We start from the raw sequence: 26,636 nt of genomic DNA, 5'->3' as shown, positions 1-26,636 counted from the left end.
CCTTATTTATTAAATGTATATACCACCAGGGCTTTTTTCAGCTGGAACTCACCAGAACTCAGTTCAGGCACCTCTCAAGTGGGGGCCATTGCCATTCTAGGAGAACAAGGGAGTTCTCTTATGTTCTTAGTTTCTTCCCATGGGTGGGTCTTGTTAACTTAAACCTCCTGGCTCTTCAAGAGGCTGCTATTCTCCAGGTGAAGAACTGGGTGGGGGAGGATGTTAGTGTTCAGCTCCCAGCCAGCAATAGTCCTATCACTGCTACCAGCTTCCTCTCCATTATCATGAGCAAAGGCACTGAATGAGTGGCACTTCCAAAGGGAATTTTCTCAAAGGCTGGTTGTTTGGTATGTTACATGAAGGACAGCAAAGGCAAATGGGATAGTATATATTTTTACCACTTGCTCCTCATATTTCTCTCTTGTCTCCCAGTGTCATAGAAGTTATTAGTCCAAATCTCCTTATTAGGATTGTGGAGACGTCTGCATTCCCAAGGATTATCTACAGTCAAGTAGCTTTTAGGAAATGATGGTGTAAGAGTCCTTCCATTAACACTACTAATCCAATACAAGTGTTGGCAATGGATAATTCTGCATATTTAGATAATGAGATGCTCAACCTAATATGAAAGCTCAATATGTGACACTTATTTGTTTTTATATCTTCAGTTTAGAAATGTATCTTTTCTAGCTAATTCTCCACTTCTCCCTCATTGTTAGCAAACAGATAGCATTGCCTTGGCCTAATCACTAAATCAAATTATTCTCATAGCTACTCAGGCCTTTCATGATGACATAATAAAGCAATGAGTTTTGATGGAGAGTCCCTGAGTGAATTAGTTCTTGAAGGTACATTTCCTTCTCCCTTGCTAGTGGTGTCCATAAAAAGGATTCCGTTGCTTATTTTAGTTTATCAGAATAGATTTTAACAAGGGCTGCTGAAAAACACACACCCTCAGATGCTATGATGCTATATAAAAAAAAAACTAACTGCCACATGCTATATAAATGAAATATTTATGTGGATGGAACAAGACATACATTGCTTCCACTACTAACAGCAACTTGTGTTATTCCACCTTTTATCTCCATAATATTTCAAAGTAAGTATGTGCCATACAATCCCAGGTCTTTAGAACACAGATACAAAACCTTAATACAGTGGTGAATTAAGTACTTAATTCATTCCGGAGGTCCGTTCTTAACCTGAAACTGTTCTTAACCTGAAGCACCACTTTAGCTAATGGGGCCTCCTGCTGCCACTGCCGTGTGATTTCTGTTCTCTCATCCTGAAGCAAAGTTCTTAACCCGAGGTACTATTTCTGGGTTAGCGGAGTCTGTAACCTGAAGCGTATGTAACCTGAAGCGTATGTAACCAGAGGTACCACAGTAAAATCATCACTGTTAATATTCTACTGAATCCCACCCACCAATTTCGGAATATTTTCCACTCCCTCTGAAGGAGCCCAGTTATGTCACCCCTTGCTTGCAGAGCCAACAGCCCCTCATCCCCGTTCAAACACCCTCCCTTGTGGAGTGTTCCCTCAGCCTCCTCTCCTTAGCAGTCCTCTGGGCAGCTGCCGCCACCACCCCTGGTCTCTGAGCCCCACGCCAAAGAGAGGTGCTCCTTCATGCCGCCCAACAGGGGCCTGGGAAGAGGATGCCCCATTCATCTGGGGAATGTGCAGCCAAGGCTGCTGCAACAAGCATCCACACAAGCCTTGGGAAGGCAGAGATGTGAGAAGGTATCAGAGGAGGGAAGGAAGAAAAGAGAATCAGAGACCAGTGTTGCCGCAGCACCCCTGGCCATCATTCAGGGTGCCACGGCAGCCATTCAGGGTGCCACGGCACACTGGTTGAAAACCACTGTGATGCTGCATTGAAAAGTGGGCATTGTCTAATAAGGAGTAATGGTCTAATATGGAATAATTCTGCTGAGAAAAAAAGCAGAATTACATTTTCAACTTTGATAAATACAACTGCTGGAAATTAAGGTTACTATCAAATAAAGTTAAGAAATCAGGCTATGTTTCCCTTTTAGTTTTCCTCAAATCAATATTTTCTTTTAAAAGAAAGCACAATAGTGTTCTGAAATAAAATACAGTTTCAAAATCTGTACTGATTGCTCCCATGAAATTTGCAGTCTCAAGCAAATCCCACAACAGTTCTTCCATGGGAAGTTAAATATTTCAGTTTCAGGATTAAAATGCATATGTGAAGCATCTGGGGCCTTGAATTCAAGTGAATGATAAATAAATTATTAAGGGAAAGTAGCACAACTTGTCAAAATGTGAACTGGCCAAGTAGATTTCTGCAGAAATCTGATATACTGAGTGGATCCCATTTGAAATGGAGTCCCCCTTGTGGGATTTCACACCTCTCTAGTGCTCTCCTGAAACACCCCCCATGATTCTCCCAAGAGCTTTATACTTACATACATTTATGCAGACAGGCAAACCTTTTTTTTACTGAGCAGCTACGCTCATTAGTGAGTTAAAATTATTTATTCAGAGCCATACAATAAAAACTGTTTAGATTTTTTTAAAAAACACAAACACCCGCCCCGCTATTTTGTCTAGCTCACAACATTCAAGTAGCATCCATTGTCTCAATTTCCTGTTTGTTCCGTCTCCCAAATGATGGTAACCATTCACCAAGCATATCAGTTCAACTCTATAGTTATGCAAACAACACCACTAATTGCTTGGACATAGACATGCTGAAGCAATACAAAACTTTTCTAAAACAAAACAGAGAGAGTATTTCTTATTGATTGATTTCTAAATATACACATACTGCAATATCATTTTTTAAAAATCAGAGTGGTGCACAACAAATATATAAACAATAAAAACCGCATAAAAACAAAATCACAGATCACTAGCTAACTGTAACAAATTTCTTTTTGTTCTTCAATTGCGTGCTTGGTAGTGTAGAAAGGTTTTCAGCAACTATTTAAGAATTACTACTGAAGATGCCTGCTGAATCCTTACTGGAAGAGCATCCCACCAGACTTTGCCAATAACACTGAACGGTTTCTTTTCTTTTGATATTTAATAAGCCTTACCAACCAAAGGCATGCCTATGCACAGGCGCCAAGTTCCGCGCAATAAGGTACCTGCACCCCACTTTAAGCCCACACATATTTTGGGTGGGATATCCCTCTGCATATAACCAACATGTTTAACTCTAATTAATGCATGAATGACTTAAGACCACAGAGTAAGTATTTTTCCAGGTTTCACCGTATGCGCATGCGCAGAAGAGGCCCCTCTAGTTGCGGAAACCTCGGGATCCGCCGGAGCTCCAGAACGGATCCCGCCCGCAACTGGAGGTACCACTGTACATAACCCCCAGAATATTGCATTCTAGAAGTGGGTAAATAGCTTCTGCAAAATGTCAAAAGTTTATTATTCTTCATCATCTTTATGGAGTTTTTTAACTTCACCAGATATGAATTTGGAAGATGATTCTTGATTTTATTAAAACTGGGAATGGGGACATTTGGGAAGATGACATCGTGTTTCCAATTCTTGAGAAGGCAATTAACTTAAGTGAATATACATCTATGAGGAGACACTGTATTTCTCCCCAATCTGAGGTAACTTCCACAAATATGGGGAAATTAATTATAACAGATTTAAAAACCACAGCTGGCACAAGAAGGGATGTTGATACAAATCTAAGGTGATCTGCAACATACATATGTTTGTGAGAGAGATTTTTTATATTTAACTATCACGATTAATTCATAGGAAATAAAACATACAGAGCAATAAGCAGGGAAGGGACATTATGATAAGTGCTTTAAGGTTAACAATGCAGAAGAAAGGAGGAAAAATATTTGCAGTCTCTGAAGAGGACAGGAGATGAATCATTTGCCTGAAGCCAAAGGATGACAAGGAATAAAAAGATTAGGCATAAAAAGGTTGAAAGAAGCTTTCAGGCAGCTAAGTCATGTGGGCGCCTGCAACAGCAGCTTGTATTCAAGAGCAATAAGAAGCCAAGGCCCCATGCACCGCTCAGACTTCACTGTAGCCTTCAGTGCCTTTCCAAACATGGATGCCGATTAATATGCAAATTGTGCTTTCTCGGGATTTGCAGGGACTAGGCTCAGAGGGATCTCCTCCTATCTTTGGCCTATGGCAGGCCTGCACAGCTTCTTGTCCACCCAGCCAAATGTGGCCTAGAACCCAACAGGGCTCCACAAAGAGAGCAGCTGCACCACACTGTGACTTGCAGTGAGCTTATGATTTACATGAATGCATAAGTTTATATTTGTCTCTGGTTCAGGAGTGGTTGGTGGGAAGGGCCAGCAGTGTGTACCTGGCCTCCCAGCACCAGCATCTCTGCAGCTTACTGGGAGGTAGAGGAGTGAGGTGGTGGGGAGGTGAGCACAGTGTAGACACTGGTGCTGGGAGGCCAGATGGGTGATTCTGCCACTCACTGTAGCTGCTTCTGCCTCTGTTGAATTGCATGTTATTAGTTTTGTCCCAGTCTTCCATTCCTGTCAAGGTCATTTTGAATTTTAGTCCTGTCTTCTGAGGTCTTTCTCTCCCAGTTTTGTGTCACTTGCGCATCTGATAAGGATTTCCTCTGATCCTGCATCTACATAATTAATAAAAATGCTGAAGAATATTGAGGGCACCCCATTCAAAAGGTCTGTCTGTTCTGATGGGGATCCACTGATTGTCACTCTTTGGCTTTGTTTGCCAACTGGTTGTGACCTAACCTGATGCCAGTACTACCATCCAGCCTGCATTTAACTGGCTTGCCAACCAAAATAACATGGAGGCCTTTGTCAAACGTTTTTCTAAAATCAATATAAATTATGTTACAGCGTTGCCAAAATTCACTAACCTTGTAACACATTCATTGAAAAAAGATTCATATGACAGGATTTATTTTTGACACGTCTATTTTAACTCCTAATCACCGCATTGCTACAAAATTGCCGACAAATAGACTCTTACAATCTGTTCTGGAATCAAAGCCAGTTTGCAGTTTCCTTCCCCTCCCCCTTTTGAAGACTGGGACAACATCTGCCTGTCTCCAGTCTTATGGACCTGTATCCTTGGGTACCAAAGGAGCTTGCTGATGTGCTCTCAGAACCTCTGTCTATCATCACTGAGAAATCCTGCCAATTCATCAAATTTGCCAGAATTAAGCTATGCCAAATCTATTACTCAAAAGCTAATTAGGCCTTTCACATACATACATAAATAATAAAAACAACAATATAGCTGCATGGTTTGCAATTTTAAAATAATGATGTACAACCTAATATACCTTGTAGAAAGAAGAGGATAGAGAAGAAAAATGAAAGTAAGCAAGTTCAGATGCCAATTCTTACAATATCTATAATAGCTAGGTGGGATTGTCATCAAGGGAGACAGTTGGAGGAGGGGGAACCAGTGGAGTGGACCTTCCTCCTGTCGTCTTCTCTCTCTCACTGTCAGGGACTGGGCAGAGGAGGAATGGTGGAGACCGTCTCCCCTTCCAGGGAGGAGGAAGAGGAAGACAGTATAGATCTACAGCAGGGGTTTGAGGGAGGTTGCAGCTCAGAGGCAGACGAGGGGGAAAGTTGGGAAATCATGGGAGAGCCAGAGCAACACCTGGCTGACGTGTTGTCACTAGAAAGCATTCCAGACCCTCCATCTCCCAGAACCCGGTGAGACTTAAAAGTAGGAGAGCAAAGAGCTCAAAGACAGAGGGCACGTAGCAGCACCTGTAGAGGAGAGGATGAGAATGACGAATGAGGAAGTGGGAGAGAAGCGGGTGGAGATTCACTCGGGACAACGCCACTGTCCAAGAGGCTGGGTTCTTTGTAAGATGGAAATTAAAAAGCACTTTTTCCTTGTCTTTATACTTTCCTGGGCAACCAGCTGGGAGCCGCTGACAGCACCCTGACAATCACGTGGAACAGCAGCTAAGTGGTTCTTAGTCCACCATTCTGGGTTGTTGCCTGTGTAGATGTGATTTTAAAGCTTCACTGTGAAACTGTGTATAGTGGAGCTGTGCATGAACATGCTCACAATTTGGAGACTGTTAACAACCGCATGTGTATATTGATAATCCCAGACAATTTTTTTTAATGTCTCAAAGCTCTGAGAAACTCTGGCAAATGTGGTCTTCTAAATATTTGTCAGGAATCACTGATACCTGAGACATGCAAAGATGCCTATTTTCAGGCACCCATGTAATTAATCTCAAACAGTCAGTGTTTGCCAAATTTTGGATATCCATTGTAACATGAATACAAAGTCCTGGTCAGGATATTTTACATCACACGCCCCTGTTCTTACTGAGAGACTGAGTAATTAATAAAAGGCAGGCTTGTCTCCATAATGAAAAAGAGCAGACTGCCACAGACTACTGTGAATCTACTCAAGCACAGTGACATGAAAGCTGTCCTTTCAACATGATCTATAATGACACTTTTCTTTATTGCTCCAGCTTGAATGCTCATACCAAAGAGAATTATCAAAGAAAAGCCCGTATCGTCATACAATTTACTGTTGCAGTAGTCTTTTGCATTAGTTGCCCTAAAAATGGTCAAAGACAGACTTAGCCCGGCTTCCTTTGGCAAAGCATTTTTAGACATATTCTTCATGTATCTGCTCAGACATTTTAGCAGTTAAATACAAATACATATGAAGCAAACATGCCACCAAACTGCTGCTAACTTTCGTTGCAAGGCATGAACAGGATGCAACAACCCCTGACTTACCTACACATCTTTTATATTTTAAACTTTGATAATGTATAAAAACATATGTTTACTCAAGTGACAGGAGATATTTGCCTGGAGAGGAGGCTCCAGTATTACAAGCAATAATGAACAGTAGTTCCACATGGCAACACAGGACACAGGAACTTCATTATTTTCTTCTTTGACAGCTTGTTCCTTGGGAAAAGAGAAATAGTGGCTCCAAGTGATAAAAGTCATAAGGTCCTAAAGTTGCTGAAAGCTTATGCAATTGTGCAATGACATTAGACGATGGAAGTAACAGCAGATGAAAGGTAATTTTTAAGGCCCTGAAAAAGCAGGAAATGGAGAATTCAAGAAAGTCAGTTGTGATTTTATTTTTAATATTCAGAAAGTGCATACAAGGAATATTCACTGCTGGCATGCTTTGCAAGAATGTGAACAATTAGCCTGAAACTTGACAAAGGGCTTATTTCTGTCCTCAAAGTTCTTTGCAGTCAGGATAGTATTAAGCTAGTAGCTCATTAAATTGCCAACATAAGAAACTATATTAAAACTGCATTTAAACCATGAATAGTTTCGGTGAGAATAGTTACTGTCCAAAATGAAAGTTCAATGTAGTTGAGCTTCAGAGAAGGACTATTACACATGTGCTCAAACATGACTTTCTGCCAAATACCTGTAAATGGTGTGTGTGCAAGTGGGAAGAGGGCTGAACCTTTTCAGAGCCTGCCACAACTTGACCAAGAGAAAAATGCCCAGCTGAGGGGAGCCATGGTAGCAAACACCTCCTATCCACCCCCCCAAATTTGCAATTAACTCTCCTTCTTTCAATAGGTGTTTGGTGGCAACCCAGTTTTGAAGATATGGGTCTGCTTCTGTCACGTTTAGCTTCACCTTTGGATCAGGACTGAAATCTGTGCAATCAATTCAAGCAAAATAGGATTAGGGGATGGTCTAGTTTTTATGCAAAACAATCTAAACGTACTATTATTTAGAAAGCTGTATAATCGGAATCATGCTAGCAAAAGTAGGAAATGCATTTCATTTGGCATCAAATTATCATGTCTAATTTCATCAAAAGGTATGATTGGCTAGTACCTCCTGATTCTCATAGGGAGAATCATATTTAAATGCATTTTTGATGATGCTCTCAGTTACATATATACAGCCAGGATACAGGGGGCATTTTATTAGTAACCAAAGGAAATTCTATTCTGGCTACTTTATTATTTATCTCCCCTCTCCGTGTCTGGTATGGGGCTTTTAGCTGTATTGACTTTTAGTATCCATTGGAGACAGAATATTTGCAGCCCGTTCTCTGCTGGCAGAGGGAAGAGACAGAAGGCCATAAGTTAAATCAAAATTCCATTTTCATAATGGTTTCATTGCGTGGCTCCTGAGGGAATTCTGATTGCATTAGGAAAGTCTCCTATATATGGGGGGATTGTCATTGCCCCTGAACTCACTAAAAGCCCATCCATCTGTGAATGTAATAAAGGGCAACAAAATGAAGAACCTGCACAACAAAATGAAGAACTCTGTGCAAAAGTCATCCAGTCCCCAACCACTTCTAAAATTATTTTGATGATCAGGTATTTCCAAGGTATCTCCCATTTCAAAAAAGTTGTTGCCTATTGACTTTGACACAGACAGCCTCAAGAATCTAAGTAAAAACTATTTCAGACTGGCATTTAATTTCCATGGTGATGTTTTAAGTTGATGAATTCAGTTGATATAGCTGAATTTTATGCTCTGTGTGTGTGTGTGTGTGTGTGTGTGTGTGTGTGTATGTATATGTATATGTATATGTATGTTTCAGTTTTCAGGGGGGTTGTATTAAATTTATATTTCTGAAATTTATCTTGAATTATTGTATCACCACTGGCTGAAAGCAATAAAAGATTACTGAAATGTATTTGTATAAGGATGAACATACAATCCAGGATAGGTTAGGAGATGCTTAGAGCACTTAGGTGCTTTAAAGGAGTTCAAGTCTTCAGGCCAGGGCCAGATGAATTACATCCCCATGTGCTGATGACTGTAATCTCTGAGACTTCTTGGGAAATGGGTGAGGTGTCAGAAGACTGGCGACAGGCAAATGTTATTTCTATCTTTAAAGGGGGGGGCAGGCAGACATAGGAAACTATAGACTGGTTGGCTTGATGCTGATACCAGGCAAATTTCTAGAATAGAATGAGGAGCAATATTTTTAGAATATAATGTATTGTTTAGTAGGAGCCTGCATGGCTTTATGAAGCATAAACCCTGTCAGTGGCCATTAAAACCCGTGACGACAAGAAATTCTGGAATTTAATTAATGCAGGTTTAAGACCCCACTCGTTCATCGTTAATAATATCACAGCAGCCAGTTGGCACTCTCACTTTGCTCAGCTGTATTCCGCCCCAGATCCTGAAGTAAACGTAGTCTCTTCTCTTCCAGCATCTGCCTTGCCCACCTGGGAACCAGTTTCCCCAGAGAGATGTCTACAACTAATTAGCATGCTATCAGGGGATAAATCCCCGGGGGAGGATATGATACCACCTGAGGTATTTTTATCGAACCAGACGTGGTGGGCCCCTATTTTAGCATCTCTCTTTACCACTATTAATGCTACTCTTAAGATTCCACCTAACTGGAAGCAGAGCATAGTCATCCCAATACATAAAAAGGGGGACCCACAAGATCCGCGTAACTATCGACCTATTAGCCTGCTGGACATATCATACAAGGTATACTCTAGATTCTTGTTAGAGAAATTAATCGAGTGGGCAGAAGAAACAAAGCTATTCCATCCGGAACAGGCTGGCTTCCGTAAAGGTCATAGTACATCTGGCCAATGTCTTGTTCTATTTACATTGATTGATAAATACCTAAACAGGTTCAACTGCAAACTACACGCGGCGTTTGTGGACCTGACCTCCGCTTTTGACTCCATCCCTAGAGATAGGCTATGGCAGAAGCTTAGTTACACCAACATAGATAAGAGACTCCTCCACCTTCTTATGGAAATTCATAATGACATATCGGCCAGAGTAAAATTTGGCCCTCTGGGAGCTCTTTCTGATTCTTTCCCTCTGAATAAAGGGGTCAAACAGGGCTGCCTCTTGGCCCCTTTTCTATTCAATTTCTACATTAATGACATCGTTACAACCATGAAGGCCCTAAACCAATCTGCCCCCTGTTTACAACAGCGCAAGATCCCCATACTACTCTATGCGGACGACATGGTGATACTGTCTTTAACCAAGCAGGGCTTAAACGACATGCTCAGAGGACTCATGACATATTGTGATACCAACTCCCTCAAAATCAATTTCGCCAAAACCAAAATTCTTACTTTTGGCACGAAAACTCGGAAGCCATTCTGGAATTTTGAGGGCCACTCTATTGAATATTGTTCAGCATTCAAGTATTTGGGCATCACTTTTCAGCATGGACTTAGTTGGTCAGCTCACCTAAATATGACCATCCTGGCTGCCCGTAGAACCATCAAAGCCTTGGAGAAATTCTTCTATGCAAAAGGCGGCCAGTTGGTTCCTCCAATCAGAAAAGCATTTATCAGCAAAGTCCTCCCGATGTTACTGTATGGGGTTGAAATCTGGGGGTGGAATTTAAAAACACTACAACGGCTCGAGATTCTACAAAACTCTTTTGCACAAAAGTTACTGGGCCTCCCCAGGGGCTCAGTTGCTGCACAGTTAAGAACAGAACTGGGCCTCCCCTCTATTGTTGCGAGAGCCCACATTAGAATAATTAGTTTTTATTGTAAATTAATCAAAGCCCCAGGCTCCCTACTAGCCAGGCAAGCCTTTTTAACTTGTGCTTTTAACAACAAATGGTCCAAGGCCATGGAGATTATCACGGCACGCTACTCCCTCCCAGATCTTGACACGCTGTCATCTTGGGACCATCACAATATTCGGGCCTGGATTCTTACAAGAGACGAGGCCATGGACCGGGCACAGTCCGCCACAGCTCGCCTCTCCAAGTGGCTCCCTAAAGTGAAAGTGGTAAGATCACTTGCCAACTACTTGACAGACCTGACGGAGCCCAATTTGAGAAGAGCGTTTACCATGGCCCGTTTCCATTCTATACCCACGGCCTTCTTGCAGGGGATTTACTTTAAGACCCCCATTACTCAGCGTCTTTGTCCATGCACAATGAATGAAGTAGAGGACTTCATACACTTCTTTTTCTACTGCCCTATTTATGAGCTAATAAGAACTAAGCTCCTCCTCTTGATCCCGCCCACCATCACATCTAAGGAAGACTGTTTGAAATTCCTTCTTGTGGACGCAAATCCCCAAATTTCACGTGGGGTGGCAATCTTTATAGTGCAGGCTTTGAAACTTAGGGCTACACTGACTGGGTAGTGGGTCCCAGACCTGGACCTGTTTTAATTCTTTGTATTACCTTTTTAACCAAATGTGCCAAGCCTATTTTGGGGCCATTATATGTTTTATATACATCTGCATTTTAGATTCCCGGTGCTGGCAACTAAATTTTTATATTATTGTTTTAGGGTAATTTAAATGTTACAATGCCCGTAATATCGTCTGAATTCTGTTTTATCAGGTTATTTCTCTCTTGCTTTTTTGTCTTATCTTGCTATGGCTGTATGCTAATGCAATAAAGGTTTGATGATGATGTATATATGAAGCATAAATCATGCCAAGCGAACCTTAATTCGTTTTCTTTCTTTCTTTTTGCAATTTGTTATCATTTTCTTTACTAAACTGTTTTGAAAATACAAATTAAATATAAATCAAACAGTGGGTAAATTATTAACATAACAGGCTTAAGGCAGCTCAACAACTATACAAGCTGATAGACTCAATACTTTCTTTCTCCATTACATTTTCTTTACAGGGTTTTCTTTGCAAGATTTTTCGTTGCAAGGTTTTGAGATGAAGAGATAACTCAAAAGGTCTATAAAGTAAAGGTAAAGGTACCCCTGCCCGTACGGGCCAGTCTTGCCAGACTCTAGGGTTGTGCGCCCATCTCACTTAAGAGGCCGGGAGCCAGCGTTGTCCGCAGACACTTCCAGGTCACGTGGCCAGCGTGACAAGCTGCATCTGGCGAGCCAGCGCAGCACACGGAACGCCGTTTACCTTCCCGCTGGTAAGCGGTCCCTATTTATCTACTTGCACCCAGGGGTGCTTTCGAACTGCTAGGTTGGCAGGCGCTGGGACCGAACGACAGGAGTGCACCCCGCCGCGGGGATTCGAACTGCCGACCATGCGATCGGCAAGTCCTAGGCGCTGAGGTTTTACCCACAGTGCCACCCGCGTCCCTCAAAAGGTCTATAGTCTAGAGTAAATAGGAAGCAGGGGGCAGGCATTATCCTCTACACTTGTACAGTCCATAAACGCTTCCCATATTTTCCCAAATGGGTCTTTTATCTTTTGTCCCCTGGTTGCCCTTACCTATTGTGTTAATTGCGCTAAAAGAGCACATTGCCATTTTTTTTAATACCACTGGTCAATATTTGTTTTGCAGTGTCTTTAATCCTGAGCTACCACTGCATGTGCAGCTGAGAGTAAGAGCTAACCCACACTTCCACTTGTCCTGTGCCTAGGAGGCATGGGTCTGAGCAGTCCTGTCTAGGCACGGGTCCAAGAGGTTTGGCCTTTACGCTGCCACTCCGCCCCCCCCCCAAAACTCACTCTTTAGCACTAAATTGAAATAAACGACAATCTGTTTGTTCTGATTCAGCACTAAACCTCTGGTTTTCCCAGGGGAAAGTGGCAGCAGGGGTGTAGGACCCAGAGCGGCAGGGGCGGGGCGATTCACCCACGGGGAGGGGATCCGCCCAGGGGGGGCGGTGTGGTGATCTGCCCACGGAGTCCGCATGGAGGACACAAGCCCCACGCTGCTGTTTTGGACAGTGTGGGGCCCCGAGCCACCCCATCAGTCCCAGGAGGGACATGTGGCTGGGGTGCGCTGCAGGCCAGGCCCCGCTGTAAGTGCCCCCCCACAGCATGCCATTTTGTCACCCCCCTCAGGGATGACACCCGGGGCAAACCTCACCCCCCGCACCCCCTTCCTATGCCCCTGAGTGGCAGGGCAAATGGAGGTGTGGATGAACCCCAAATCGCTCAGCCCCTCTTTATAATTAAGATTTAGATTCCTAACCAAGAACATATTTAGCAAAACCAAAGTTGAAGATAGATCTTAATTCCCCTTTTTACACAGTTGTTAGTTTTGCAAATCATGGGAATGCTGTAGATGTGTGTCTTTTGATTTCAGCAAAGGTTTTGGGATGAAACAAAAGTTCCCATGATTTCCTTGTTGGCAAGATGTTAAAACGTGGGCTGAATGATGCTACTGTTTGGTGGAGCTGCAGCTAGTCTAGCAGTCATACTCAAGCGCTCATGAATGGCTCTGAATCAACTTGAAGGGAGGTGCCTGCTAACATCCCAGGCACTGTACTGTTAATCATTTCCATAAATAACTTGGGTCAAGGAGCAAAGGGGATGCTTATTAAACTTGCAGATGGCACAATGATGGGAAGTGTAGCTAATGCCATAGAAGACAGAATCAAGACTCAAGTGATTTTGTCGGGCTGGAGTGCTGGGCTGAAACCAACAAGGTAAAATTCAACAAAGATAACTGTGAAGTCCTGCAGTTAGGCACAAAGAATCAAAGGCACAAGTATAGGATGGAGGTGACTTAGCTCGGCAGCAGGACATGTGAAAAGCATCTAGAATGTTTTGGGTGATCACAAGCTAAGCATGCTTATAAACCTCCAGAGAAGGCAAGTCCACCACCTTCTGAGGGAGTCTGAAGGTATAGCCAAGAGAAGATTAAAATAAGGCCTTCAAATATCTGAAGGGCTCTAATGCAGAAGATAGAGGAGATGGAGAATTCCTAATGCTAAGAGTTATTCCACAGTGGTGTCTTTGCATCCTGCACTGCAAATTCATCCTGCACTTAGTGGGAGGTAGTCTTGATGACCAAGGTCCCTTCCAACTTTGTGATTCTATTATTCATTGTCATGAAACAAACTAAGGCTTAAAACTTTAATTGCTATAAATGCAAGAAAGTTAGACCTTCCAAAAAAAGATGGATTTAGGAGACACCCGTCAGGACAGTTTAAAGAAAAAGCCAAAAGTGCCCTTTGAGGGAGTGGGGCCAAAAGCAAGATTAAATTTCCTGCATGGGAAATAATCACATGTGGTTTAAAACACAGTAGTGAGAATTGCTCCACCACAGAGGCCCCATGAATCCATACTTCCTGGGGGCAGCCTGGAGTTGCTTCAAGTTGTTACTTAACATCAGCTGACAGGCACATCCAGGATTTTTAAAACTGAACTCCTCCACCACACCCAATGTGAATTCCTTTTGTGACATGGACACAACTGAACAACACAAGCAGGACACTACACCTGTATGATACATGCGTTTGCCACATCCACACTTTACGTCCTTAAGTGTATACGGTACTGTACAAAGAAGGATACAGATTTTCACATAAGAAAAAACATATGCAAATGTTATACCACATTTTGCAGATTGGTCAGAAGGTTTACTCAACATACAAAGTACTGGGCCCAGAAAATCGTGTTGGCATCACTGCCCAGAAAAAAAATGAGATGTGGCTGAGTGTCCTGATTGTCCTGAATCTTCCAATATTCAGGTTCACTGGAATGATCTAAGTTCTAGCATTTCTCTACACAATCCACTAAATAACTTTATGAACTCCGGGCCTTCTGGTACCAAATGTAAGTGGGATATAAAATCATAGAATCATAGAGTTTGAAGAGACCACAAGGGCCATCGAGTCCAACCCCCTGCCAAGCAGGAAACACCATCAGAGCACTCCTATTGATGCAGCCCAGAATTGCATTGGCTTTTTTAGCTGCCGCGTCACACTGTTGGCTCATGTCAAGTTTGTGGTCAACCAAGACTCCTAGTTCCTTTTCACATGTACTGCTCTCAAGCCAGGTGTCACCCATCTTGTATTTGTGCTTCTCATTTTTTTTGCCCAAGTGCAATACTTTACATTTCTTCCTGTTAAAATTCATCTTGTTTGTTTTGGCCCAGTTCTCTAATCTGTCAAGGTCGTTTTGAAGTGTGATCCTGTCCTCTGGGGTGTTAGCCACCCCTCCCAGTTTGGTGTCATCTGCAAATTTGATCAGGATGCCCTTGAGTCCATCATCCAAGTCGTTGATAAAGATGTTGAATAAGACCGGGCCCAAGACAGAACCCTGTGGCACCCCACTAGTCACTCTTCTCCAGGATGAAGAGGAACCATTGATGAGCACCCTTTGGGTTCGGTCAGTCAGCCAGTTACAAATCCACTGAGTGGTAGCATAGTCAAGACCGCATTTTACCAGCTTCTTTAAAAGAATATCATGGGGCACCTTGTCAAATGCCTTGCTCAAATCAAGGTAGGCTACATCCACTGTGTTCCCTTCATCTACCAGGCTTGTAATTCTGTCAAAAAACGAGATCAGGTTAGTCTGACATGACTTATTTTTCAGAAATCCATGCTGACTATTGGTGATCACAGCATTCCTTTCTAGGTGCTCACAGACTGTTTGCTTAATGATCTGCTCCAGAATCTTCCCTGGTATTGATGTCAGACTGACTGGGCGGTAATTATTTGGGTCCTCTCTTTTCCCCTTTTTGAAAATAGGGACAACATTTGCTCTCCTCCAGTCTGCCGGGACTTCGCCTGTTCTCCAGGAATTCTCAAAGATGACTGCCAGTGGTTCTGAAATCACATCTGCCAGTTCTTTTAATACTCTTGGATGCAGTTCATCTGGCCCTGGAGACTTGAATACATCTAAACTAGCCAAGTATTCTTGTACTATCTCCTTAGTTATTCTGGGCTGTGTTTCCTCTGCTGAATCATTTGCTCCAAATTCTTCAGGTCGGGCATTGTTTTCTTTATCGGAGAAGACTGAGGCAAAGAAGGCATTGAGGAGTTCAGCCCTTTCTGTGTCCCCTGTTTGCATTTCACCATCTTCTCCCTCTGAGTGACCCCACTGTTTCTTTGTTTTTCCTTTTGCTACGAACATACCCATAAAAGCCTTTTTTGTTGCTTTTAACCTCTCTAGCAAGCCTGAGTTCATTCTGTGCTTTAGCTTTTCTGACTTTGTGTCTACACGTGCTGGCTATTTGTTTGAATTCCTCTTTGGTGGTTTCCCCCCTTTTCCATTTTTTGTACACATCCTTTTTTAATCTTAACTCAGTTAAAAGTTCTTTAGATAGCCACCCTGGCTTCTTTAGGTACCTTCCATGTTTCCGCTCATTGGTATTGCCTGAAGTTGTGCTTTTACTATCTCCCTCTTAACAAACTCCCAGCCATCATGAACTCCCTTTTCTTTTAGTATTACTGTCCATGGGATCTCACCCAGCACTTCCCCAATGGTGGATATGGTGGAGTATTATGCCCTTTTGAGGCAAGGCAACCAGAACTGTACCCAGTATTCCAAGTGTGGTCCCAACCATAAAGGTATTATGCTATTGGCAGTTTTAACTTCTATCCCTAAGATGTGATTCATCCTTTTCACAGGTGTCACAGGTGTCACCATGGCCTTACCTGGATACCAGCACTGAGGAAAACCTCAGTGATTCTGCACCACTACACAGAGGCCTATGAACCAGAGATTTGTTCATTCTGGGATATCAGCCAGCTAAGAATAATAGAATTGTAGGGTTGGAAGGGACCACAATGATCATCTAGTCCAACCCCACTGCAATGCAGAAAACTTTTGCCCAATGTGGAGCTTGAACAAATCAGAATCAAACCAATCATTTGATGTCCTGATTTGTTAACTAGATAGTTAGAATAAAACACAGTTCCCTGAGTTTGTGCATAATGCAGAAATGCAGTTTAGTCAGAAGTGGATGTAGATGCTTTCACACTTCCCCTCCAATGTATGAAAGAGGGAAGAAGAAGTGTGTGAGTAGAAGAGACTGTTTGTCTATGATCATCTAATTGTGTGCCAAGGCCTAGTAACCCAGTCACTCCCTATGTAGTGAACAACCAGACAAGGCAGCAGCATATAGATTTTGGGTTTGAATAGGTTACAACTTTACTGGTTACAGATGTGAAAGTTTGGCGTAGGGATAGGTGAAGCCCTTTATTTAACCCCAGCCCATCTGCTGGGAGTGAATCTAAGGGTAAACCACATCCTGAGTGTCGGGATTGTTATAATGGGGGGAGCAATGACCTACATCAAATAGGGGTATCCCTGAGGGGTCCCTGTTGGATGAGTGCTATGGCCCAAGCGCCCACCTGTGTGTCGGACAGAAGCAATTCCTCACAGATCCCTTTAATGGGCTCCTCTTAACCCAGGAGGGGCAGGCAGAGGCCACATCCTCCCCTCCAGACAAAACTCAGGCTTACCCAATGCCTAACCTCACAAAGTTGTGTTGACTGCTATAAGGTAGGTGAAAACCAAGTGGCTGGTTCCAATTTATCAAGTGGAAAAATTCCTGCCCAGCCCCAAATATGGCAGCTGACAATGTCCATAGCAAGGTATTAGCATGAAGGAAGAAGCATATGAAAAAAAGAGTGGGAGATCTGATTATAGACCAAGGAGGAGCGCTGAGCCAGCCTCAATGTATTCCCCTGGGGGTGGACACAAGTGACACCCACTGGCTGGTTGGGTTCACCCCCTGGACCCAAGCCTGCTTGCCACTGGGCAATCCGTTGGCAGGCCTCCACTCCTCCCCAGCCAGCCACTGGATCGCCAATGTGGGATGTGGCCAGGCCCCAATGCTGCCTGACCATTAAAAGTAAGTGGACTTGTGGTTTAGAGCAGGGGTAGGCAACCTAAGGCCCGTGGGCTGGATGGGGCCAAATTGCCTTCTCAGTCCAGTCCAAGGACAGTTCAGGAATCAGTATGTTTTTACATGAGTAGAATGTGTCCTTTTATTTAAAATGCAGCTTTGGGTTATTTGTGGGGCAAAGGAATGCATTCATTTTTCCCCCTTCAAAATATAGTCCAGCCCACCACATGGTCTGAGGGACGATGGACTGGCCCAGGGCTGAAAAAGGGAATGTGAAAGAGGTGAATAAGACGGAGAATTAGCAGACGAGCTGATGGAAGTCCAAAAAGATGATGTTGGTGATAAATTGGATGTAATATTTGTATAACTTTATATTGGGATATATATATATATATATATATATAAGAAAAAGGTTGCTGACCCCTGGTCTAGAGCCTCCAGCGCATGCACCAAATCAAAGTCAGTAGGGGTCATAATTTTGGCTATGAGGTCATTTCCTCCAAATCATCCCCACCTGCCCCACACCTGATGTCATCTATGATGTATTGGGTAAGGGGCAGGTAACCAGGTGGTTGCAAGGAAACAATGTGAAGCTTAAAATGAGCTTGCCAATGTTCCTCTGCAAGTGTGGCTTGCTAGAATTGGCTGCTCTACGGAGTTTCCCTAAGGGGGCACATAGTCAGTGCTGATTCAGGCTGAAAGAAAGCCTCTTTGAAGCTACACAGTTCCATAGTTTAATGTAGAGCTTTTCAAACTTTTCATGTTGGTGACACACTTTTTAGACATGCATCAATTCGCAACTCAATAATTCAGTTTTACTAGCAAACTAGAGGTTAAACTAACCCCTTCCCAGCCCTGGGAAGAGCGCAAGGAGCGTTGCATGACACAACTACACACTGCAGCCGATGCACTAACATGTCATGACACACAGTTCGGAAAGCTCTGGTATAATGCATGTACATACACCCCACCCACCCATCCAAATGGCCCACAGGTCAGAATCTGGCTCGCCAGCTGGGAAAAGTTCCCCATCACACCAAGCCAGGCGCTTGCTGATATGCTCAAATAGACAGAGCACAGAGCTCCCTAGAAACATAGACCACCAGAGAACAGTGGGATAACCAGTCTCATAGAACCAACATGCTTAAGTCTAAATAACACATGAAGGGCTAATACCACAGAGTAAGTAAGCTGTCCTGCCAGGCTTAGCAACGTCCCCCTCACCTTGGGAGGAACTAGGGAATCAGGCCTATTGTTCTTCCACAGCCTACCTGAGAAGCTCAGCGTTTAAAGAGGTTTGAGCTGGTTACTCTGGTTCTGCATGACTCTCACAAGCCTCTTTTCAGTTCCTAAACCAATAATTTAGGAACTTTCACCACTTTGTAACTAAGCCAAGTTTTACTGCCTGTGCAATTTTTTCTGAAGATTGTTTGGAAAAGCAGGTGAAACTGACCACTGGAGAGTTTGTAAGTAAACTATGTTTAACTTACCAAATGTGTGGTCTTTCCCTATGTTAAGGGAAGAGGAAAACTTGGGAACTCACTTTAAAGGGCACATCTTAAGGATCTCCTTTTCCACATATTTTGCTGCATGTTTTGTTACTTTAAATCTCTGCTGGGGTTATCTCACCAGAGAGTACCTGCCGCCAATTTCGATCTTGGCATCCAGAAATTATCCTCTTGTTGGTGCTAAAGAAAAATAATATATACAAAATTTGCCTTTTGCACCAACAAGAACTAACTGAGATCATGATGTGAGCAGAGATGTGTAGCTGAAACTGAAACAATTTGAGGCAGCATCGGCTGTCAATACAGACTGCTCTCCAAAAATAGAGTAACAGTGGAATAGTAACATATGTGCCTGAGGATGTTTTTCACAGGAATTGCATTCTGCTGTCTGTTTATTTGCTTTTCTATTATCTTTAGCAACATAAAAACATGTTTTTTAAAAAGCCTTCAGTGTTAAAAAAACCCCCTAATACTCTGTACTTCTACCTGGATATTTGCTAGACAGTGATACAAAACTTCTGTTGTGTACGTGTGCTGGCATCTTTTACAAAATGAAGTCGCCTTGTTCAGCTTTTAAAAAATATCCAGTCTTACATAGTATGTATCAATCAGGAATAATTATTGCAGAAGGGGCCGTTCCATCCTTCCCCAGCCCTGCTACACATGCTTTTAAAAAATACAGGCTCAGAACATCATTAACTAAATGCACTGAATAAACCTTAACATCTCAGCTAAATCTTATCTGCTCTGGATTTGCTGCTTAGCAGTAAAACCCAAGTGACCCATTTTCCCATCTCCTGTTGATTTTATTAATTGATGGCAAACCAGGCAGATTTCCCTTCTCTAAGTTCCTTTTAAAATATTTAGGAAACATCCTTCATTATTGTCATCTTGGTACTGCTCGTGATTGTTCCTCAGCATCTTGCTTATATGTTGATTCTTTTTTCCCTCTGCTTCAACTAAATTAAAATGTGCTTTTGCCTAAGAAAGCTCAGTTGCAGAATAATTTATTAAACAGTAGATATCTTGATATTTACAATGTTAATCCATGTTTTAATCTGTTTTTTGAATGTTTTAAATTATAGTTGTTCGTTTTAATTTTATCATTTTATTTTTCTGTAAACCACTTTGAGGTTTGTTTTTTTAACAATCAAATGGTGTATAAATTCTATGAAATAAAATAAAGGCCACTGTGGTTTGTGCATCAGGGCTCTTTAGCTATGTGCCATGATTAACTTTCCAACTTTTGAAATTTCTTGGCACATGTATTTGTTAAAATTACCACCAGCCTTTATTTTTTGTAAAGAAAACCAAATGTAGTAGTGAAATGCTGGGTTTTAAAAAAAAATTAAAAGCATCCATAGTGGAAGTTTCACTGAGCACAATTTCTGTCTTATATTACTTTGCCAGAGATAGCAGGGATCTTGAGAAGCCCCCACATTCTTGCAACGGTTTCAGTGCACCAGTTTTGTACGGCTCTTCCCACCTTTTCAACTGATAAAGACTCCTTTGTTAGCAAGCATCCTGTTGCGCTCTTTTGCATTCTGATGCATTGGCTGACACCACACACACACACACACAACTATCCCAAAAAAAGCTTCTTTTCCACCTGCAAAGCACTCTTAACCGCAGAACTAAGCCGCAATGTATCTCCAGCTATCATCATACCTCCATAATGCAGACCCCACTTTTCTTCCACAAACCTTCAGTAACAAACCAGCTGAAAACCTATTCAACTTCACCGCAGCTGACTATTACTTTGAGGATCTCAGAAAGATTGAAGCTTTCTATAAGCTCCTTCTGCTATTCTTCTAGCTTAGGAAGCGATTTCTCTGTACCTTCGGCATGCTCCAGACCTCTGAAATCCTGTTGTCATGCACTTTTTGAAGTTGTCAACCCCAGTGTAGTGTATGATACTGCTAATTTGCTTTTACGGGAGATAACAACTCAATTTAATATCCAAGCAAGACTTAATGGTATGATAGCATACCGTTCATCATAAGGAATTTTGACTCATTAATCTGCAGGAGCTAAGTATAAAACAAAGCTAAATCTATGGGCTGCTACCTGAAGTAAATATCACAGCTGAACTTTTATAATATATACATATAGTGATCAGATGCTAACAAAAGGAAGGGGGATTATTAGACTGATGGTATAAAAATGGTTGCTAAAAGTGGCATTCACATAATAAGATGGTACGTACCAAGCACACTACTGAGTTTTGTTATTTAAATATTTGACACAGTGGGATGGGGATGTTGTTTCACTAAAAGCCGAAACATGCATTCTGTTGCTTTATTACTGCTATGTTAGAACACGTAGAGCTGAAGACAAATACCAATGCATTTCTGGAAGAATTGTCAGTATAATGAAAATAGTTCACACTCCTCCAATTAATCCTCCTCAAACCCCACAATGTATAAATCCAGACTAAATGATATTTTTGATAATGTTTTCATAATGATATGAGGAAAATGTGTCCTGTCTTTCTGGTACAATTCACCTGCTATGCCTGCTTTAAAACCCTTTCACAACCCTGTAGCTTGACTCATATTTGCTCATATTTAGGCCCCCTTCTAATTTTGACCGATTTCCTTAACTGTTTTTAAATCAAGGCGATATAAGTCATCAAAAAGGGGTGTTCCTTTTCTTTACTGTGGTTTATGTATAAAATTATAGCTATTCTGCCCTGATCATCATTAGGCAGAAAATCAAGTATTTTAAATAATATTTACAACATTATGAGGATGAAACAGAGTAAAAACAAAAATCAGAAGTTAATTATAAATTGTTTTTTAAGACATATTTATACTGATCCTGTTAATATTAGATACACAAATAAAACTACATTGTTTCATTTTAAAAAGCCCTAAGTAAATGAATGCTAATAATATAAAATAGTAAAACAAAATCAGTCTATAAATGTTATGGTAATTTAAATTATATTAGTTTAATATTTGCATTTTGTACAACAACAAAAACCCCACAAAAACAGTGATGCTTCTTTAGTATTTGTATTGGCTCCTGACAACAAATTCTGATAGACCAGAAGGTTATTTTTAAAGAACTCATAAAAAGACAAAGAAAAAGAGACATTAAGATTATGCCCATTTACCTTCAGAAAGTAAAACTACATGGGCTTGTGGCTTTTCGCATGTCAGCTTTAAGTGCTGATTCTAATGCTATCATATAGTACATGCAAAATTATTTGCATTCAAATTCCATGTTAGGTTACAAAAAGCTTTCTTTCTTTTCTGAATTTCTGTTAAATTTCCAACTGCCTATTAAAGGAAAAAAGGAATTCTAAATAATATGACAGCATTTTAAATCCTCAGATGAGAAATTCAAGCTCGGTTACTCACCTAAGCGAAGCCAACATATTTCAGATGACAACTCCTAATACATATTTTAACACAGCCCGCTTGTTCATAGGATAAGCCCCTTGTGCATAAAAACCAAATTACTCTTCAAGGAACTTGCTAGTTTTAAATCTTTTCAAGCTTTGCTTGCTGTGAGGCTGCTCGGCTGTCAGCAGTGCCAGTAAGCAAGCTGTACACATCACGGATGAAATTCCTAATGGATGTGGGCAAACCAGCAAGCTGCTTTTTAGAGACTTAATACTTAAAGGAAATGCATATTTTTAGCTCCAGTTTAAGTCTTGACAACACACTGAAGATTTTGCTGGTGCAACCCTTGGTTTCTCTGAACAGCTACATCGAACTGACCTGATGAGAGAGTCTTCGAGTCTGTACCTCATATGAAATTCTCAGTCAGAGTTTGGGGGCAATTTCTTTTCTTTTCTTTGGACTTGTAGCTGAGCGTAGACTCTGTCATTTCTCTTCCAAGAGTGGACAGATGGCCGGTTAGTCCTGAGCCTTGCTGGAATGAGGCAAAAGATTTGCATTCTCTCACCCTCACCCCCCCTCCCTGGTTTAGCCCCCAAGCAGATAAGCCAGAGTCAGGCAGAGTAAGTGCACAGCCCTCCCCCCTCCACCAATCATTTCAATTAGTGCTACATGAGAGGAGCTTCTGCTTAAAATCTGCTTAAAGAAGGGGGCCAGAGGGCAGGGCAATTGCCTTTGCTCTACAATGACAAGAAGCTGCTATAAATATTGCTAAACAAAAGCCCTTGTCAAGGGCCTGGAATGTGTCACATCCTAATGCAATAGAATTGCAAAAGCTCAACATGCACATGGGCTGCAGAGGGATTAAAGGGGCGGGGCAGGGGGGGGCGAGGTCTGAAAAGGAAAAGAGACTCTCCACAAGAGAAGCTGTCACCTTCCCGGAAGTATATCACTCTGGATTATTACACACTAATTAGGGTCCTTTTAAAAGGTTATTGTATTCTTGGCTAAATGAATACATCCCAGCCACTGATACACATAGGCTTAAGTTCACAGACACACCTTCTCTCTGCTCATGGGCACTGAAGGACACCTGAAGCAACTGAGCCCTCTCAAGAGTCACTGTGAAAGCTAATCTGTTTTGTGTGCAAAATCTGAATGAGATTTTTGGGTGTTTTTAAAAAATGTATATTTCGTATATGTGGTTGTCCCTCTCATTCTCTCTCTCCAATCCCTTCTCAGCAAACCCACATTTCCCACGAAGCCTGTGCTTAACCCCCAGCCTGCACTTCCAATCATAACAAAGCCCAAAGCAAGTGTAACAACATTGGTTCACATCCATCCCTGGTTAACCTTGTTGCTCCCACTCCCAGGAGTGGCATTTCACGTTTCGCTAGTGGGAGCAAGATTCCCAGCCAGGTGTAAATGCTCACTCTGTGATATATTAAAGACACCCCTGTGTTTTTACAGCTGAATTTCAAAAGTCTTGTTTTCCTTTTTTATAAATAATAATAATAATAATAATAATAATAATAATAATAATAATTATAATAGCAATTTCATCACACAGGACAAACATCAAGCACACCTTTGGAATAGCTCTAAAGTGTGCAGGCTGTTTATAACAATAGTCTACCAGTATTCTCTTCCCAATTACTAGAAAGAATGAAAGAAGAAAATTATTCAAATGCGCAAATAAAATAAGGACAGATTATTAAAAGTACAGGAATAACGGATAGTGCTAGAAGCATTCAGGGAACCACAAAAGAAAGAGCAACTAGTTAAAGGGAGGACAAGGACTCAAGGACCCAGAAGGGGACATTTGCAACCAGCCAATAGTCATTCTTCTGCCACTTTCAGACATCCTGAGACCACTCCCTCTTCCAATCATGCATTAGCTAGCTAATTGGCCCAGTCTGTGGTTCCCTTCCTTCCACATGTTTTCGGCCACGGGGGTCAAAGGTCCAGTGTGCAATTGACTGCCTGCACCCATCCCAGAACCTCACCCACATCCTTGAGCTTTATCAGGTTAAACTCATCCATTAACACCTGACCAGACAACATTCTCCACACCCCTGGGGAACTGACAACAGTAGTGGAGTCCAAGTTCCTAAGTATACAGTCATACCTTGGTTCTCAAACGGAATCCGTTCCGGGAGTCCGTTTGACTCCCGAAACCGTTCGAAAACCAAGGCACAGCTTCCGATAGGCTGCAGGAGCTTCCTGCACTCAAGCAGAAGCTGCATCAGACGTTCAGCTTCCAAAAAACGTTCAAAAACTGGAACACTTACTTCTGGGTTTTCAGAGTTTGGAAGCCAAAATATCCGAATGTTCCACCACCTTGAGGTTTTTTCTACAATTAAGTGGTATATAAATTTTATGAAATAAATCCATTTGGAGTCTTCTTCCACTTGCTGTCTTCCAAGCAGAAAGCAAAAAACAACAACTTGGGATAAATAGGGGAAAGTGCTGTTAAATCAGGCAGGGCCACAAGGGAGGTGGGGAAATCCAACACTAGGTTGCCATTTGCCAGAGCCAGAAATAAGTCATTCAGTGGAATAAATGGGTGGGTCACCAGGACAGCCCCATATGGAGGCTTGGGGACATGCAGGTGTTGGAACTGTTAAGGCAGAACTGTTTTGTTTTCTCCCCAGCAGGACCCAGGGCCCATGAGCCAGAGGTGGGGGAGTTTTAAATTTGTGGGCTCATAAAGGCAGAGAGAGTGTGGGCAGGGGTGCCAACTAGAATAATATATGGGGGGCATGTAAGCCCCACTCTGCATAATCAATCACATGACACAGCACAAGCACACCATTTGAATGGCACTGCCCATCAACTTGGGGGGGGGGGTGGACGCCTCAAATATTTTAGGGGGGGGTGAAGAGACCTTGGCCCCTAGGAGTTGGCTCCTGTGGGGTGGTGGCAGAGCTCACTTCCAGGCTTATCCCAAAGATTGTGTCTACTGGTCATTGACTGTAATAAATATATACATACACACACCTGCAATTGCCGTGGCCTCTCAACTGCACCACAGGACACAAGTCCAAGCTTCTGAGCCCCTCCATTATAAGGAAACTTTGTTGCCCCTTGGAGATGATCTCTCAGCAACAAAAGGTGGGGAAATGCAGACAGGTAACTGCAGCGATGCTTTCTCCTTGCCCTTCTGTGACTTACAGCAGAAAGGTAAAGAAAGGAGGGATCAGGACAAGGCACGGAGCAGGCAAATAGACTGCAATAAGCTAAGCTGGCTGACTGGTTGCTTTACGTAGGTGGAAATGAAGCTTCAAATGCCCACTTCAAACAGCCCACCCCTGCTTTTGTACAGTTACCCACAGAGCTGGCCGGCTCATGAGGTGGGGTGAAGCAGCTGCCTTGGGCGGTGGAAACTCAAGAGGTGGAAATTCAAAACAAACAAGATGAATTTTAACAGGGAGAAGTGTAAAGTATTGCACTTGGGCAAAAATAATAATAATGAGAGGCACAAATACAAGATGGGTGACACCTGGCTTGAGAGCAGTACATGTGAAAAGGATCTAGAGTCTTGGTTGACCACAAACTTGAGCCAACAGTGTGACGCGGCAGCTAAAAAAGCCAATGCAATTCTGGGCTGCATCAATAGGAGTATAGCATCTAGATCAAGGGAAGTAATAGTGCCACTGTATTCTGCTCTGGTCAGACCTCACCTGGAGTACTGTGTCCAGTTCTGGGCACCAGAGTTCAAGAAGGACACTGACAAACTGGAACGTGTCCAGAGGAGGGCAACCAAAATGGTCAAAGGCCTGGAAACGATGCCTTATGAGGAACGGCTAAGGGAGCTGGGCATGTTTAGCCTGGAGAAGAGGAGGTGAAGGGGTGATATGATAGCCATGTTCAAATATATAAAAGGATGTCACATAGAGGAGGGAGAAAGGTTGTTTTCTGCTGCTCCAGAGAAGCGGACACGGAGCAATGGATCCAAACTACAAGAAAGAAGATTCCACCTAAACATTAGGAAGAACTTCCTGACAGTAAGAGCTGTTTGACAGTGGAATTTGCTGCCAAGGAGTGTGGTGGAGTCTCCTTCTTTGGAGGTCTTTAAGCAAAGGCTTGACAACCATATGTCAGGAGTGCTCTGATGGTGTTTCCTGCTTGGCAGGGGGTTGGACTCGATGGCCCTTGTGGTCTATTCCAACTCTATGATTCTATGATTCTATTCTATGATTCTAAGGTGCTGGTGTGCAAATCCCAAACAGCATGGGGCCAGGATACCTAAAACATCATCTCACTGCTCATATACCCAGTCAGTTACTTCACTCTGTCTGATCTGTATGATGCAGGCATCAC

At 42.4% G+C, this 26,636-nt stretch overlaps 1 protein-coding gene across 29 annotated transcripts in view; it reads right to left on the bottom strand.

Annotated features, from left to right (window-relative positions):
* The window catches only part of LOC128400250 (poly(rC)-binding protein 3-like), a 285,355-nt gene that overhangs the window by 70,347 nt on the left and 188,372 nt on the right, over positions 1-26,636 (bottom strand). For 5 of the 29 annotated variants that reach the window (XM_053362377.1, XM_053362378.1, XM_053362390.1 and 2 more), the window contains exon 1: positions 22,695-22,894. The exons of 13 other annotated variants lie outside the window; for them this stretch is intronic. The gene's annotated coding sequence lies outside the window, so the exon portion shown is untranslated. 11 more of the 29 variants (XM_053362407.1, XM_053362408.1, XM_053362402.1 and 8 more) reach the window with 3 other exon arrangements.

Source organism: Podarcis raffonei, chromosome 13 (assembly GCF_027172205.1).
Source record: "Podarcis raffonei isolate rPodRaf1 chromosome 13, rPodRaf1.pri, whole genome shotgun sequence".
In the NCBI taxonomy this organism is placed as follows: Eukaryota; Metazoa; Chordata; class Lepidosauria; order Squamata; family Lacertidae; genus Podarcis; species Podarcis raffonei.
This window is presented reverse-complemented; position numbering and strand designations above follow the sequence as displayed.